The 8,900-nt window shown below is 44.9% G+C and overlaps 1 protein-coding gene and 1 long non-coding RNA gene across 2 annotated transcripts in view; one reads left to right on the top strand and one right to left on the bottom strand.

The window, feature by feature from the left end:
* Positions 1-8,900, bottom strand: part of LOC117505355 (neurexin-1-beta-like) — a 513,547-nt gene that overhangs the window by 427,706 nt on the left and 76,941 nt on the right. The gene's annotated exons all lie outside the window — the stretch shown is intronic.
* LOC117505359 overlaps positions 1-8,900 on the top strand; it is a 308,495-nt gene that overhangs the window by 292,052 nt on the left and 7,543 nt on the right. The gene's annotated exons all lie outside the window — the stretch shown is intronic.

Genomic DNA, 8,900 nt, shown 5'->3' with positions numbered 1-8,900 from the left:
CCACCAGTTGTTCGATTTTGTTTTACTTTTTTGGGGGGGGGAGGGGGCAGCTTGACATCTGAACTCTGGATATCATCTTGGCAAGATATCTTTTCAGTAATCAGTACTGCTGTGATCAGATCAAAGGAATCGGGATCAAAGGCCTAAAAATTCTAATGCATAAGTCGATCTTTGGTCCAGATCTACACAAACGGTTAATCTCTACCTAACTTCATCTAACGGTCTAACCTCTGCACCACATTTCATTTAAATCCATTTATGTAATTTTGGAGATATGATGCTGATATCAAACCGACGAGTAAACAATAAACACATAACAATAATTTCAAATTGCTCAAGAATGAGATGGGTTCATGTGCCTGAGAGGACGTGCAACATGTGACACTTTTAAAAATAATAATAAAAAAATACCTACTTTAGCACCCTGTTTGTTTTCCATAACAGCAGGACCTGATGCTCCCCTTGGAAAAAAAAGAAGTCACAAAGGACATCAATCCCCTCATTGTGCAATTTCCTCAAGCACGACAAACGCACCTGCAGTCCTCACCACTGCCATTAACTTCTCACCAAAATCTATTTTCCAAGAACAGCGATTCTATTTCAGTAAACGCAGTGGAGAGGCCAAAATCTGACAGCCACATTTAATACTGTATGCCGATTTAAGGTGGGAAGAGCGCCACCACCTTCAAAATAAAGCAGCCAGGACTAAAGCCAAACCTTTGATGCTGTCAGATCTGACGGTGTTTGTTTGGTTTGATGGAGCTTTCTTTAAACGGTGCTCAGTGAAGTGCACGAAGCAGAAGAGAGTCTACGAGAGAGTCACTTTTTACCAAAATTGGAGCAACTTTAACCTTTGATCTGTGACCTTTGTCACCATTTTTGCTGTTTTTACCCCATAACTCCAAAACATTCAGTCATAGACAGTCCAAACTATACCTTTTTGGAATAGTTATGATCAGACAAGTAATGTGGTGTAGTTTTCAACCTGATTGGAGCATTTTTAATTTTTGACCCCTGTCGCTTATTAGAGGTCAGCTCTAGCATGGCTCCATATCTGAAAATAAACAGTTAATTTAGAATATTGGTGCCAAATTCCATGCTTTTATCACAAAATGAACAATTGTTTTGCTTTGCCGCCCCACTAACCTGTCAGTCTGTATACACAACAATAAAATACATAGTTTTTGGTGGCGTACTCTTGTTGCGTTTGCCCGTAACGCTTTTCAGGAAAACCCACTGTACACAAGCTCGGCTTGAAACGCTAACAAGACGCGACGACAAACTAAATCTGTGACAACCCCACCAACAGAAATGGTGAAATGGAAAAAGCAAGTGGGCTTACGCAGGAGAAATGTGAACGCGTGGGTGCCTTCAAGTAACAATGCACCAGCATGCCTCCATCTCGCCATCAGCACCAACACCGCCAACACAGCGGAGGCTAAAATGTGAAACATTACTTATCAGCTGGAATCTAATGTATACACAGCAGACTATTAAACAGCTTCCAGCGTGTCTCTCGCTGAACCCACCGTTGAGATCACCCCCCCAACCCCCCAACACTATTTGGCATTTTAAATACATGACAGGAAGCGTAAAATGAGGTGAGACGAAACTAAAGTGGTGCAGCCCGGAGATGGAGACAGGGAAGAATCGCTGAGTGTGAAAACCCTTCACCTGCACCCCTCCAGAAGCCGAGCAGAGAAAGAACGGTGGATGATTGAGTCGAGAACATGCATTGCCAAGCAGAAAATTGCACATGTGCAATTGTGAGGAGGCTGACACAAGTTGAGCAATTGAGTACGGACGCCGACATCCAGCAATGGATCTTAGCCGTCACCGTGACAGCAGACTACTGAGATTATAGACACGTCAGAGCTGGAGGTGACTGGATGTATATATTCCGGGATTCGACTGGTGCAACCCAATCTGGTAATTAGAGATTCTAGACTCTTGAACTCATAGTTCTATTGTAAGTTTCTTCACAAAAATAGTTTTGGTTGTACCATCATTGTGTGTTGGCATCCCCAACTTAAGCAGGTTCTATGGGGTGGTGGATATGGCACCATGCAGGACCAGCTCAGACCTGACCTACGGCAAAGCAGGTATCTTTAGACAGGAGTTAGACTGCCAATCACAAGTCCAGGGGTGGAGTCCAGGAGTCTGCTTTAAGGTACCAGTCTGTGTCCTTGGAGAAAACTCATCTGCAGTCTCCCAGTCTGCCCAGCTGTCAACGGGAGGAAATAACCTATGATGGACTGGAATCCCATCAAGAGGTGTTATACCGTCGCATCCCTTTCACTCTATTGTATCTGGGGACAAGCAAAAGTCCAATGGACGTCAGGCCCTACAGTTCACCCATTAGCTCAAATGGATTTCTGGATCATCCACATTCCTGAGTCTATAGTCGGCAAAAAAATCCAAAACAAGAGTAAAAATATGCCACTATTGGGAAATTCCGACGACAAATTGATTTTTAGATATTGATTCCTTCATTAGGTCTGTAAAGGAGGTTAATATTTCAATGTCGATTGTGTGCCTGTCACCCTCAAACAAACGGCAGTGAAGTTTGGGGACAGATCGTCCTCGAGTCTTGCAAAAACACACGAATGCTTTGCTGGAGATCCAGATCAACTGGTGAGCCTGTATTCGAGCACCGATTGTTGATCATAATTCCTTAATTTGTGATCCTGAGTTTGCGAAACACGCATCAGGGTCAAAGGAATCAAGATAAACAAGATCAAAGCTTGTGATCAAAGATGAGTGGTGTGAATCATGGATCAGGACAAAAATAACAGTCAGGATCGAATAATTTCAGAGCGAAGATCAAAGGCATAATGATCTCACCATGGCTACTTTACATGGATTTAAAGAGCTTGTTCAAAGTGATTGATAATTTGAAGATAAAGGTGTCATTGTCAAGCCGGAATTTGTTCACATAGATCAGGGGTGGGCAATCATGTGCCATAAAGGGCCGAGACACTGCAGGTTTTCCGTGCAACCAGTCACCTCAGCAGGTGATTTCATTAATGATCAGGTGTCTCAGCAGGTGATTTCATTGACAACCAGGTGTTTATGTTCAGAGGAGAAGCTCATCAACAACCCACCTGCTGAGGTGAATGGTTGCATGGAAAACCTGCAGTGTCTCGGCCCTCGATGCCCACCCCTGACATAGATGATACTGGTTGACCAACTGGATTGATGAGGGTATAGATCAAGGCGGGTCAGACCCAAAAACATGGACCATGCTGCATGTCCATCCACCACACTAAAGCGCTTTTCATCCTGGATGATAACCACTGGGACTGGGAGCACCTGGAATTGAAACACGTGGACCTTCATTCTTACCAAACTCCTCTGTCCATCGACTTTAGGACTCTAAAGGCTCTTCCCAGACCGTTCCTGTTCTCAAAGGACCTTGAGTGTGTTCCTTTTCTCTCACGCATCTGTATTCACAACCCATTCAGCTCTCTTCCTCTCAGCTCACGCTGCCATTTATTGCCAAACCGAAGTCTGAGGTCGGCAGTTACTGTCAGATTTGAGGTGTTTCAAGTCTTCTCGCAACAAGGTGAGATGGCGGTGGTCCTGACAGGCTGCGTGTTCGCACCAGCCGCTGAGGCATTCGAGTCATTTCATAGAAGATGAGAAAGTGTTAGGTGCTAACAAATGTGGTTTTATACCTATAAATAGCAACTTGGGCAGAAGCAAAGAAGACCAGCCGAGTCGGAATCTGGATCACAGCATTGCCCAAAGTGACAAGATAAAACTGTTGGTGGATGAAGTAATCAGATTGGCTACTGAAGTAAAAGTGTTAAGACCACAATACAGAACCATCATCTATTGCAAGTAAAAGTATTGAAAATGTCACTTAAAGCACCGTTCTCCATGCTGTAAGGTCAGGGTCTATATCGTGAACAAACAGGTGTGTGAGGACAACAGCTTCTGACCAACACGACGTAGTGAGGTTTGATGACGTAAGGCACCAGACGTGTACCTTGTGACAATATCATGCCAGTAATGTCACTTTTGGACAACCTTGGTGCTTCCAGAAGACATCCCGTTGAAGTCACTACATGTAGGGGCTCCACAAAAGTACAAGGGACAACAATGTCTTAGCTCCAAATATCCTGAAAGCAAAATATCACAATGACGATTCACCACAAATACCCTCCTGGACCCTCTAAGGCAGGGGTAGGCAACCTGTTCCAGAAAGAGCCATGAGGGTGCAGGTTTTCTTTGCAGCCACTGACTCCACCAGGTGATTTCACTGATTAACTGATTCCATCTGCTCAAAGTGATATTAATCAGTAAAATCACCTGGTGGAGTCAGTGGCTGCAAAGAAAACCTGCACCCTCATGGCTCTTTCTGGAACAGGTTGCCTACCCCTGCTCTAAGGTTTTCGACAGTATGGACAAGGTTTTAAACGGTTACCTTCTAGGATGCATAGCTGTGAAAATGTGAAAAGTATTGGCATCAAATTAGCTCATTAGAATATGAAGTTGGGCTACTGATATCTAAGCACATTTACGATTCTCAGTTACCCTACCTTCTGTGTTCTTTGACAAGATACTTGTCCAGATCCACCCAGATGAACGGGTATTGGCCTTAGCTGGGGAAGTATTTGTGTGGGAGTGGTGTCTCATCCAATGGGAGTAGCAGATAAAGATGGCCGTCCTTGCTCAGGAAAAGGACCTTCCAGGTGCCCATAGGTTGCGGGACAGACCTGGGCGTAGTCATGTGGGGGACAAAAGATGTCTGCCTGGGTGATCGATATCCAGGACCTGGGGTGGTTCTGTGGTCGGGCGTTGACTTCTGTCAAGTTTGGAGCGAAAGACCTAGACACGTACTCTATAAAATGTATAGAGTGAATGGACAGATAGATGTATAGAACCATCCCGCCCACTTAAAGAGTCGTGAAACCCAACTCACTGCAAACTTGGCAAACAAAGTTTTTACCTTAAGCAGATAAGGAGTCCATGAATGATTATTCCCCTGACACAAATCCGACAGCAAGATAGAAAGGCTGAGCTGTACCAAAAAGAACTTTTCTCCTTTAGATCAACGAGCTAAGGCAAGTGAGTACTTAGCCTTGGGGCAACTGTTTGTTGTGATTTGGCGCTATATAAGAAAAAAGTTGATTGATTGATTGATTATTCTACCTTTCCCAATTCCTTAACCTTGCTTACCTAAATGTCCACCCCCTCTGCTAGGGGTTCTTGGTCTCATCACTGAAGGGGAAAATGGCTCAATGCTAACAGACTCATTGTTTCTTTTCATTATTCATGAAGGCTAATGGAGGTTGGATAGCAACCGTGAGCAGACACTCAGGAAAAATGGGACTCGGAGTAGGATGAGTGTTTCGCCTCACCTCTGTTTTGTCTATTGCTCTCCCCTCTCTCTCGGTGTTGCTGATGCAGGGCTTTAACAGGGCTTCAGTGAGTAAGAGCTCTCAGGTTGCTGCATGAGTAATGGGACACTGGGAGCGTCTGGAATAAATAACGGGGGCGACCGGAACAGCCCTTCCTGCACGTCCATACCCCCAGCTCATCCTGCATCATCACTGCCTACACCCTCAGCTTCTCCTTTCACCTCTCATTGGTATTCTAATGTGGCAGGTTGCAGTGAGACCAAAAGACAATTCTTGAATTCTAATAAGACTTATTGAAAAATAGATCCCCCCCCCCCCCCCCCCCCCCCCCCATGGATAGTATGCTAATCACAAAGATTAAACTAAGACCCTCGGCTGCTCTCTTGTTTGCACTTGGGGTCGCCACAGCAAATCCAAGGTGTATCTGAATGTCGAATTGGCACAAGTTTGACACAACTCCACATTACATGAGGAAATGTGGTAGGGGTGGGGTTTGAATCGGAACCCTTCCATACAGAAACTTGAGTTGGCATGGGTGCAGTTAGCTCTGTTGATGGACCCCAAGCCAAAACCAAAACACCCAACCCCTAGGCCAGAAACAAAACCCCCAATGGGGGATTTTCAAGTTGCAATAGAGCAGCGCCTACGCACATGCGTTATGACGTCACAACTCTGTCTGGTTAGGGAGACACGGGTTCGTTCAACAACAAGAACTGTCAAGAAACTCTCATCGCTGCTTGGAGTTGTGTAGTGGTAGGAATAGCCTTTTGAATGCTTGAATGATGAGGTCAGTCGTACAAAGAAATCAAATAGTGAAAACATGTTCATTGCGCTCAGAATGTTGGTATTTTGGTCGTTGAACTTTCCTAGCAACGAATGTAAAGCCCCGGTCACACGGCACTAACGAAGGACACTGAAGCCAAAAAGAAACAAGAAATAGCAACTTGAGTTGACTTCTAGAGACACTGTTTAACCGGCATCCAGCTTCGATCAGTCAGTCGCCCCGTGAGGCGTCATGACATCCGATCGGTCAGCCGCCCCGTGAGGCATCATGACAGCCGATCGGTCAGCCGCCCCGTGAGGCGTCATAACATGCGTTCGGTCAGCTGCCCTGTAAGGCGTCATAACATCCAATCGGTCAGCCGCCCCATGATATGTCATAACATCCGATCGGTCAGCCGCCCCGTGACACGTCATAACATCCGATCGGTCAACTGCTTCATGAGGCGTCATAACATCCAATCGGTCAGTCGCGCCGTGACACGTCATAACATCTGATTGGTCAGCTGCTTCATGAGGCGTCATAACGTGCGATCGGTCAGTCGCGCAGTGACATGTCATAACATCCGATTGGTTAGCTGCTCCATGAGGCGTCATGCTGTTTCTAATGACGCCAAACACGCGAGTGAGAAGATCACAAATCGGAAGTCTCTGTTTCAAGATGGCGGCTCAACTTGAAAATTGTCCATTCCCAATTCTTAACTGGAAAACCATAGCCAACACCCCTAAGGCCTAATTCCTAGCTCCAAACCCCTACCATTCCTTTGGTGTTTGGCAATATTTTCTTTTTCCCCTCCTGAAATCTGTACCTTTTGTCAGTTAGCCCCCATGACTGGGTGTCCATAGTTTCAATTTTGTTTCTAATAATGACTAAACAACTTAGCTGAATGAGTGTGAGGCCCATTAGAGCAAAAGCACTGATTGGAGTGTTGAGAATTCATAGAGTAAAAAAAAATAAAATAAAAAATTCAAAGAACATCTCTGAAGATTAATGTTGGGTTTGGACAAAAATTTTCAGAAAATGATCCTCAGTGACAAATCTTCCACTGGCATCTTCTCTAACAGGCCTATAACTGGAAGAGTTTTGGATGGCTCAGCAATCCATAGGCATTGCTTTGTTGAAACATTTGCCAGGTACATACCCAGATCTCAATTGTCCCGATGGCCACTTTACCCCTACTCTCACCAGCACGATATCTTGAAGAACTGGTCCCAAACTGAACCCCCCCCTCCCCACCACCAATGCATTCAGCCTTCACAGGTAGTGAAACATCTTGACAATCAATACCAGACTGCTCCAGTCTGTCCACATACAATAAACATGAAGTAAAACCAAATCAAAATTCTAAGTTGACCTGCATGGCTGGGATGGCTGCTGACTGGAAACATGGATTGAAACACCAGGCATAAAGAAAAAAATGACTGAGCAGATACTTTCTCAGCTTGAATTATTCAGTATTGAGGAGACTGCTCTGATTCACAATCATAGTGGGAGGTCCCGAAACACTGCACTGTACCACACCCCCTCATATATTTTTAAGATCTTAGCAGAGCCTGTGTTAGGTAAGAAAGGCCGTTGTGGGGAAACACACTGCAATAGAAAAGGCTAATTTCTTAACGATACCATCGAGGAGGAGTAGCTCCTTTAGCTTGTAGAAGCACATTACTGAATTCGACATGTTCAGTTTGACGACTGGTTTTAAGTGCGTGTTGAGATTAGCGATCCTGGAATTCTGAAAACTCCTATTGAGGCATTGTGCTGGACAAACCCAAACTCAACCACCTGTTCTACAAATCAACACCCAGTTTGTAATAATAAGCGTTAAACCCCCAGACTAAAGTTACCCAGCTTTAGCTAGCTTGGCAACGTCGAGATAGGTGGGCATGTTTAGGCTTCCATCGTCTAGCTTAGGCAACACAGGTCTTACCTTATCCATGAATGGGTTGGCCAGGTGGTGTTAGGCATTTCCAAGATGGCGACATCCAAAAACCAACCCACTTTTGAGCTTCAAACTAGTTTTTCAGAAACCCTATAGGTGAAGTCGTGGAGAGTTTGCCAGTTGTATACCCTGTCTATGGATATTAACCAACATGCTCTTGTTGCTTGAGACATGACACACTGTCAAGAGGTTCTGGAGTCTGTCGGCTGAATAATGCCCACCCCCTCCACCTAATTCTATTAAAGTAGAAAACACCAGCCTCTTGGATTTTAAAATGTAGGTTTGCGCCATCATTCCAGCTTCCAACTTGCCATTACTATTGACAGACTGATACATCACTGAGTGCCTTCGGATGCTTTATTTTTTTTCCTACCCACACTCCAATACTCTCGTTTTGCAGCCTATTAAATTGGCCCTGTTAGTGGTTTCCCTTTTCTCTTCCGCGGCGACCAAAGACAGGGTAGTCAGTCACAGAGGGTCTTGGACTGATGAGCACTATCTGCCTCTGAGAACAAGGTATTTTCTCTGTCTAACAGGCTGTAGTGCCGCTTGCTGACTCTCAGGCTTGGATAATTGCTCTATGTTCTACCAACTCAGCGGATTCTTCAACTCATAATGAGGGAAAGTTGTGTATTTGTGGCTTACTGGTAGGAAGGCTTGGCATTAGCAGGCATAAGAATACCGTAGCACAAAGTATGGATGCTAATCAAAGAATGTTCTGCTAATTCTAAAGAAGCCACAAAGTAGAGTTTACTAAACTGATTACCCCCATCGGACCCGCTGCTGAGGTAGCAGAGTAGTTGACATTCTTGCC

Source organism: Thalassophryne amazonica, chromosome 23 (assembly GCF_902500255.1).
Source record: "Thalassophryne amazonica chromosome 23, fThaAma1.1, whole genome shotgun sequence".
NCBI lineage: Eukaryota > Metazoa > Chordata > Actinopteri > Batrachoidiformes > Batrachoididae > Thalassophryne > Thalassophryne amazonica.
This window is presented reverse-complemented; position numbering and strand designations above follow the sequence as displayed.